The 7,973-nt window shown below is 47.3% G+C and overlaps 1 protein-coding gene across 4 annotated transcripts in view; it reads left to right on the top strand.

Annotated features, from left to right (window-relative positions):
* Myo16 (myosin XVI) overlaps positions 1–7,973 on the top strand; it is a 474,821-nt gene that overhangs the window by 440,690 nt on the left and 26,158 nt on the right. The window lies entirely within an intron of this gene.

The raw sequence follows: 7,973 nt of genomic DNA, 5'->3' as shown, positions 1-7,973 counted from the left end.
ATGGAGTCTAGCCTTGTCTACACAAGACAACAATCCAGGCATGGCCATGCTCGATGGAGTCTAGCCTTGTCTACACATAGGAAGTGTAGGTGAAGGCTAGAGGCTGGGCCTTATGCCCACACATTTTTCAGAGTTTTAGGGAACCAGCAGGGCCTGCCAGAGTCTTAAGGATACCCTCTGGGTAGATGCAGGGAAAGGAGAACCTTGGCTTTCAGTGTACCCACTGGTGACTCTTCCACAAGGGTCCAGTGGGTGCCAACTCAGTCGTCAGGCAGATGGTGCTGGTTAAGATGACTGGGTCACAGCAGCAGACAGTCACGAATCTGGAAAAAGACAGCTGGGGAAGAGGGTGAGGTGTTAGGGTAAGAGAGGGGCCAAAGAGGGCGGGAAGGGAGAGTGGCCAGAGTGTGGTATGTCCATGTGTGAAACTGTCAAAGAACTAACGTAATAGACTCCAAAAAATCCTCCCAGGAGAGGGAACACCAAGTCCCCTCTGTCTCAGAGAGCACCCAAGTCCCCAGGGAGACCGTTGTATTCTTGACTGAAGAGTAGTTACAAGGCTACATTTCAATCAACAAATAAATCAGAAGGGGGAGGAAGGCACCTTCCCTTTAACTTAATATCTCATTCACTTATGTTTTATCAAGAGCATAGTTAAAAAGTAAAGGCTACAACTTGGAAAATGGTCTTATGTGAATCCAGTGCAGGATGACTTGAGCCTCCCAATCTGACAGGTTGGAGCTGATGAACTCACAAGCACCATGAGTTTCCGGTCTGTGATATTTTCCTGGGACTATTAAATACCCAGTTCCAGGCCCTGTCCGATGGAACCTCGGGAAGCATCTGTCCATTGACGCAAGGGTACAGCCTGCAATGAGCCAGCGAGTGCTAGGCAGACAGTCCTTAGCCTTACAGAGCTGAGCAGCTTCCACACATGGAGCCTGTGACTTGCACAGGACCATGGCACCTCTAGAGGAGATCAAAATTTTATTTTATTTTTCGCATGTATGTGCATGTGTATGTCTGTGTGTGTGTGTGTATGTGTGTATCTTGCTCTCTCTCTCTCTCTTTCTTTGTGTGTGTGTATGTGTGTATCTTGCTCTCTCTCTCTCTTTCTTTGTGTGTGTGTGTATGTGTGTAGATGCCATCTGTGTAAAAGTACCCGCGGAGTCCAGAAGAGGGCATCCGTTCCCCTGGAACACTACTCCCTACAATATAGTGTCATCCTACCCAGCAACAAACCCCATGTCCAACACAATAATATCCAACCACAGGATAGAACTTAACCTTTCATCTTCTAATTTTCTCCTCTTCAAAGGTCGTGATGCAAGGCAATACTGGGACTTTTACAGGGAACCTAGTAGGATGGGGCTAGCCCAGAGTTAGCGTTGGGTTAAAAGTATCTGTTCACAAGTTGTGGATACTGAGACCTGAACTCACGTCCTCTGGCAAAGAGGAAGAGCAGCAAGTGTTCTTAACCACTGAGCCATATCTCCAACCTCTTGGGTTGAATTTTGATATGGATTTATCATGCTCATGCCCAAGTACAGTCAGTGTCCATCCTAAATAAAGGTTGCAGGAGCAAGTAAATATCTCACATAATTTAAAGTTCCGAATGAGTCAAAAATAGCGCTGTTTTCTAGGAAATAGTTTCTCCGCAGTGCCGGGATCTGCATGCTACCTCTGTTTCCCAGAAATAACCATGTCTGCTCATTTTCTGAAATACAGTTATGTGCGGCTAATCATAGCGATCGCTTACTTTAATTGCCATCCTTTTGCTGATGTGAACACAGACTTGGATACTTTTTTGTGTGTATTTAATTGTTCCCAGGACTGCGGTTATTTATCATGGCCTTCGAGAGCCGCCTTCCATGCTAGAACGCTTCGGCTCCATCAAACAAAAATATTGTAAATATAAAGATGTTTATTTTTGTGGCAAAGTAGAGATATAAAAAGTCCCAGCTAGGACATTTTATGATCAGTGTGATTTTCTTTCTTGCTGCTCAATGAATATGCATTTTATTGCTGAGCATCAAGAAAAATGGCAATGAGGGCTGGAGTCGTTACATTTGAGCTTACATTTATCTCCCTTCCTTTTAGACCTATTGTATTCTCTCTCTGTGTGTATAGTCTGGGTTGTCTTTGTCCATAAAGGCTGGATGAGGAGAAGGACGGCTGCTCTCATGATAGCCCCGGACTGTCTGCTCTATCCCCTTTCTCTTGAGCTCCTGGGGGTACACAGACCTGGGGGTAGCAAAGTATGGTTTCCAGTCATACCTCGAGGCCAGGAGTCTCGACAGGGTCCCATAAATTATGTGTCCGTCTGCATCCTCCAACATTGCTTTTGAAACCGGACAGATTCTTCAGAGCTCACAGTGCTGTCTGATTCTAGTCGGAAGATCCAGAGTGAAGGAAGCTTCCGCGTCACAAAGAAGAGCTCTCTGTTGAGAAGCAATAGGGGCCTTGGCTTCCAGGCCCTGCCCACGCTTCATGATCAGAGACATTCTGAATTCATGTTCAAGCCTCTCTAACTTGGACCTTGTTTACTTAAATGTTCTTACTGGTGTGGGAACGGCGTGTTGAAAGCCAATGGGCTAGGATTATGCTTTGCCGTGCCCTCCAGTGATGGCTTCCTCAGAGCTTAGGAGGTCGTTTTGCCAGTATCCACCCCAACTACAGCCATGGTATGTAACCTTTCACTTCCCAATTTTCTCAACTTAAAAGGGAGTGATGCAAAAGGTTATATCATAACTCCAGCGGAGGACCTAGTAGGGCAGTGGTGGCCCAGTCTGTTCAGTCAACAGTACCCATTCACCAAATCTAAAGGTTTTCTAAGTTTGCCTGGAGACGCTATATGTGAAATCGACAAGGGCGTGGTGATGAATTGAATTTTCTTGGCCACTCAAGCTGCAGCACAAGAAATCCCCCCAAAATCTTAACTGTAGGTTCTTTATTTTTATTGGTGGATGTTTTAAAGATAGTGAGACTTTTATTTAATGGACTTCAGTATTTTATGTCGTTCTTCATTTTTGTTTTATTTTGTGACATTTTAAGTATATAGTCATTCTAATGTTGATAATTAGAGCACTTAATTCCTTTTATCCCAGCATGGGTGGCGACGTTGGTCACCGTTTTAGATGACTTGACTGAAAAGGGTGTTGTTTCTATGGAGATCTCTGAACCTTGGGAGGACGGGATGCTGCACACTCTATGGTCTCTCATCCTCTATACCTTGTCCAGTTGTGGGTTCCTGTATAGTCAGGTAGTTGCCGTCTGCTGCAGGAAGCGGCTTCTCTCTCTCACGAGAGATGGTGACGCGCTGACGTGGGTATAGCAACGGGTCATTGAGTTGTCACAATGTTTGTTTAGCAGAATTCCCCGCGAAGACCTGTGGCCTGTCTAGGCTAGTCCCTAAAGACTAAGGCCTTGATGACTTCGAGGAGACAGTGTAGTCTGGACACAGCAGGACAGTTGCCCCTGCGAACTCACAGCAGCGGCAACAGCACACACAAGGCCTAGACAATCTCAAGCCCCACAAAATCCCAGCATGCTGAGAGGAGGTGGACACAGAGTCCCATCCCTAGCAGAGGAGCTGTTGGGAAGTCTTATTTAGTGTTGCGGCTCCTTTTGCATGGACCACACCCTGGAGAGAGAATGAACACGGGTGAAACCATTACACTGAGAAGGAGCTTAGATCTAGGAGGAACTGGGGCTGAGGAGAAAATGACAAAAACATACATCTTGTGTAAAATTCTCAAGTTATAATCGATCAAATAGTATTTGTTGGTACGCACACACGCACACACACGCACACACACACACATACACACACAAACTCCTTTGCATGGCATGGTTCCCGGCTGCTGCTTAGCACCTCTGGCTCCCTTCTCGGGAGATCCTAACAGAACTGAAATTCTCCCTCTGCTGGCCACAGCTACAGAGACCTTCTCTGGCCCACGTATCTCCTGGCACGGCGTGGCTCCTTCTTACCTTGTTCTCACTCAGAGGAGACCCCTCTCCTGTCAAGTCTCCCTACTTACCTACCTTTGTCCTCACCAGCCCCCCCCCCAGCCTCTACAATAACACCCTCCCTGGCCTGTACCCTCCATCCCTCTCTACTGAGCCCTGCCACAGATCCCACGTATATCAAGTCCTCAGCAGGTGGGAACTGTCTTTCCATGCAGGACTTTCTTATAATGTCTTTCATTATTTTCCCCATCTGTCTCACCCCCAACCCATCCGACCTGATCCCACGTGTTCCCACACCTCCATCCCCTCCACTGCCCCCAGTTTACCCAGGAAATATCTTGATGTGTGTGTGTGGGGGGGGGGTGCATTTGGGGTTAATGAGAAACCTGGTACCAGGAATCCACAAGGATGACCACAGCTAAGACTCTTAGCCATAGTGGAGAGGGTGTCTTCACTGGCCTTCTTTTGTAACCAGATTGGTGGCTGCCCTAATTGTCACCAGAGAGCCTTCATCCAGTAACTGATAGAGGCAGATACAGACATCTATAACCAAGCACTGGGCTGAACTCTGTGAGTCCTGTTGAAGAGAGGGAGGAGGATTGTATGAGCTGAGGGATGTGGGGGTGTGATGTGTGTGTGTGTCAAGGTCATGGTGGGGGAACCCACAGAGACAGTTGACCTGAACTTAGGGGAGCTTACCAACTCTTGACTGACAGCTAGGGAGCCTGCATGGTACCAACATAGGCCCTCTACATCATGGTGACAGTTGTGTAGCTTGGTCTGTTTATGGGGCTCCTAGCAGTGGGATCAGGGTATGTCCCTGGTGCTTGAGCTGGCTTTTGGGAACCCATTCCCCATGCTAGAATGCCTCACCCAGCCTTGATGCAGGGGGAGGAACTTGGTTCTGCCTCAGCTTGATGAGCCAGGCTTTGTTCAGATGCCCATGGGAGGCCTGCCCCTGTCTGAATGGAGACAGAGGAGGAGTGGATGGGGAAGGGGTAGATGTGAGTTAAGGGGGGGGGGAACGGAGGAGGGGAAACTATGGTAGGTATATAAAATAATTTTTTAAAATTAATGAAAAATATTGTCATTTCTTCTTAGAAGTCTAATGTCCCCAGTTTCCTGCAAAACATTGTCATAACCCCACAAAATGCTCCCAAAGCCCTCTAATACCTGGTTAGCTTTACCTTCTGATGCGTTCTCCAGTTCCCTGAGATGGTCATGCCTTTCTATGGGCTGTTCCTTGTGCAACCTTGGGCCTCCTGGCCTATCTTGTCTGTGTCCTCAGCTGGGCCAGCGGTTCCCAGTTCACTTTACCTAGGACATTCTTCCCAGTTTGCCCCAGCAGGAAACTTTCTCAGGCCCCTTCCATCAGGATGAACCCCTTCTTTCCTCAGACCCCACTCAGGAATACCAGATTTTATGTTCTGTGCTTCCCATGTAGTCAAATAAAAACACAATCTGAGGTCTCTCCTAACATTCGCTTGGTTGTGACTCACTAAATAGTGCTCACAGCTGAGCCGCGTCCATGCGCAAACTCCACATTCTTTGCTGGGTGCACTCTGAGCCATTTTCCACAGAGGCAGAGGTGCCTCTGTCCTCAGGGGCATGTGGGCAAATGTCCTCCAAGGGTCCCTTCACCATCTCCCAGTTAGGACTCTGCTTCTCCCTGCGTGGAGGCCCTTCTTGTTCTCTCCCCAGCCCTGAGTCCATTTCTGCTGTTTTCTAACTAAGTGTTGGCCCATTAGGCTATGGGATTCTCACCAGTAGACGCCTTTCTTCCTTCTCCAGTATATTTCTCCACACCATGCTCAGAGAATGCTAACAAATACTTCTTAAATTTTATCCATTGATTCTGTGGCGAGCATGCTCAACTGCTGCCTTGGTTGCAGACCTGTGGTCATGGTCTAAAATAATCTTTCCCTTTGGGTACCAAGAGTTGAGCTTCCAATTTATGAATTGTTGTTCTGAAAGATGGATCACACTCTGTCTGCCTTTGTCCTCCTGTCTGTGAGACGCTGGGTGCTGTGGATCAGATGTGAAACAGCCACTTGGTCCCAGCTGGTGGTATGGTTTGGGAAGGCTGTGGAACTCTTAGGTGGTGAAGCCTCACTAGAGGGCGTGGATCACCCCAGAAGCTCACCTTGAGGCTTTTTAACCCGCCCTCCCTTCCTGTTCATTCTCTGCTTCCTGACTGTGGACTCATCTGACCAGTGAGCCTCTTCCTCCTGCCCCCATGCCTCCTCCACCATGATGGACTGTGCCTCCCTAGAACTGCGAGACAAAGTAAATCCTTTCTCATATTGCTTCTGTGGGGTCATTTTGTTATAGCAACAGGAGAACTTACTAGGATGTCAGATGAGCTAAGCATCTATCTGCCTTGATCTTGGTCCTTTGTACCCCTGTCCCTATCCCTCATCCTTCATGTCCTTTGACCAGGAGTCTCTGTCCAGATGGCACCTTACCTCAGACCTGCAGGTTCCTGTGTACCTATCTAAGTTCTCAGTTATGCCACACAGTTGTTTGATGGGACAACACACCACACCCTCTTCCTATCCTGCTGGTGATCACCATTGTTCATGATCAGAACCCAGTGTTCATCACAGCACCCCCTCAATGGCAGGGCAGTAATCACCTATAATCAGTCATGTCCTGATTTGTAACACTCTTTCTGGGGAAGTCTGACTCAGCCTAGACAGGAAACTGAACTGATGACAGAGCAAAGTAATACCACCAAAATCCAAGTTAACAAACTATGACTTCATTGGGGTTACTTATAGGGGCAAGTATTACTCACAGACAGCTACACCTCTGAAAACCCACCCAGTCAAAACTAGAACTCTGGAGGTCTCTGCATGAACTACAGGCAGCTCAACAGATTAGAGGGCCTCCTCTTGCTAGCAGTCCTTACTGCTTATATAGCCTTGGAAATGGATGACCTTGTAAAATTGGTCAGTTTCAGGGACTTCCTAGGACTAGTGAGTTGTTGTCTTCCTGAGTTTTAACTAATGCTCTTTAGAACATTCTGAACCTTAAGGAGCTTCCCTCCAAGGTGGCTGTTTCATATTAGAGAAATTGCTATGGAAAAGCATTGACAGAACCTTTCTACATGAAAGCATGCATACATTTACCACGAGGGCAGACTGGCCTGCCTCATGCCGATTGGACTCAGACTCCCCCCAAGGAACTGACACACGCCTGTAATTGGGAAAATGCACAGTGATTTCCTAATGATTTTTAATTTAGGAATCATGTATATGTTTAATCAATTAAACTGCGCTAGTTAATTATGTTTCCAGAGGAGATGAGTAATTGCTTCAGTATTTAAAGTTCTCTTGGTTGAATTCATTCCACTGGGCAGTTATTTCTCTTTTTATCTGTTCATGTTTATTAATCAAGTCACTTGGGGCAGTACATGCCATCTCCATCACGGTGGTTCTCAATCATTGTAGGGGAACAGATCTGTCCCCAAGGTGCATTTAATAATGTCTACAATCATTTTGATGGTCATGAGCCAGGGCGCATTCAGTGAGGAAGGCTGGGATGTGACTGTTTATGGTGCACAGGGTAGGCTTAGAACAGAGAATGTACAGGCCAAGGGTCAGAGCCGGCCTGTGTGTGCAGGATAAGAAAGATGGTCATCTGCTGTCTCCTGGGAGGTCTGTGACCCTTGGAGGAGGGGCGTGTGCCTTTCCTGAGGGTCACTTTTACTTAGTGGTTGGCTAAGAACCAGTAGGTTGTGATTGGCCAGTTTTTCTCCCCTCACAGCCCCACCTGTGCAAGCAAAAGGAACACAGTGAAGGTTTCCATGACACCCAGGTGTGTTTGGGTCTCGTGTTTCTTTAGTTCTCGCTTTCCCTCCATGCTGCCCCACAAATGAAATTCGAACTTTCAGCATCATCCAGGTGGGAAACAGCACTGGTCTTGTGCTTCTTTCTTCTTAGAGGGCTTTTGAATGGTTTCCAGGCTCTATGAAAGCCTGCTCCCTCCCTCCCTCCCTCCCT

Source organism: Microtus ochrogaster, unplaced genomic scaffold (assembly GCF_000317375.1).
Source record: "Microtus ochrogaster isolate Prairie Vole_2 unplaced genomic scaffold, MicOch1.0 UNK7, whole genome shotgun sequence".
In the NCBI taxonomy this organism is placed as follows: Eukaryota; Metazoa; Chordata; class Mammalia; order Rodentia; family Cricetidae; genus Microtus; species Microtus ochrogaster.
Note: the sequence above shows the minus strand (reverse complement) of the source record. Positions and strands in the feature narration are given on the sequence as shown.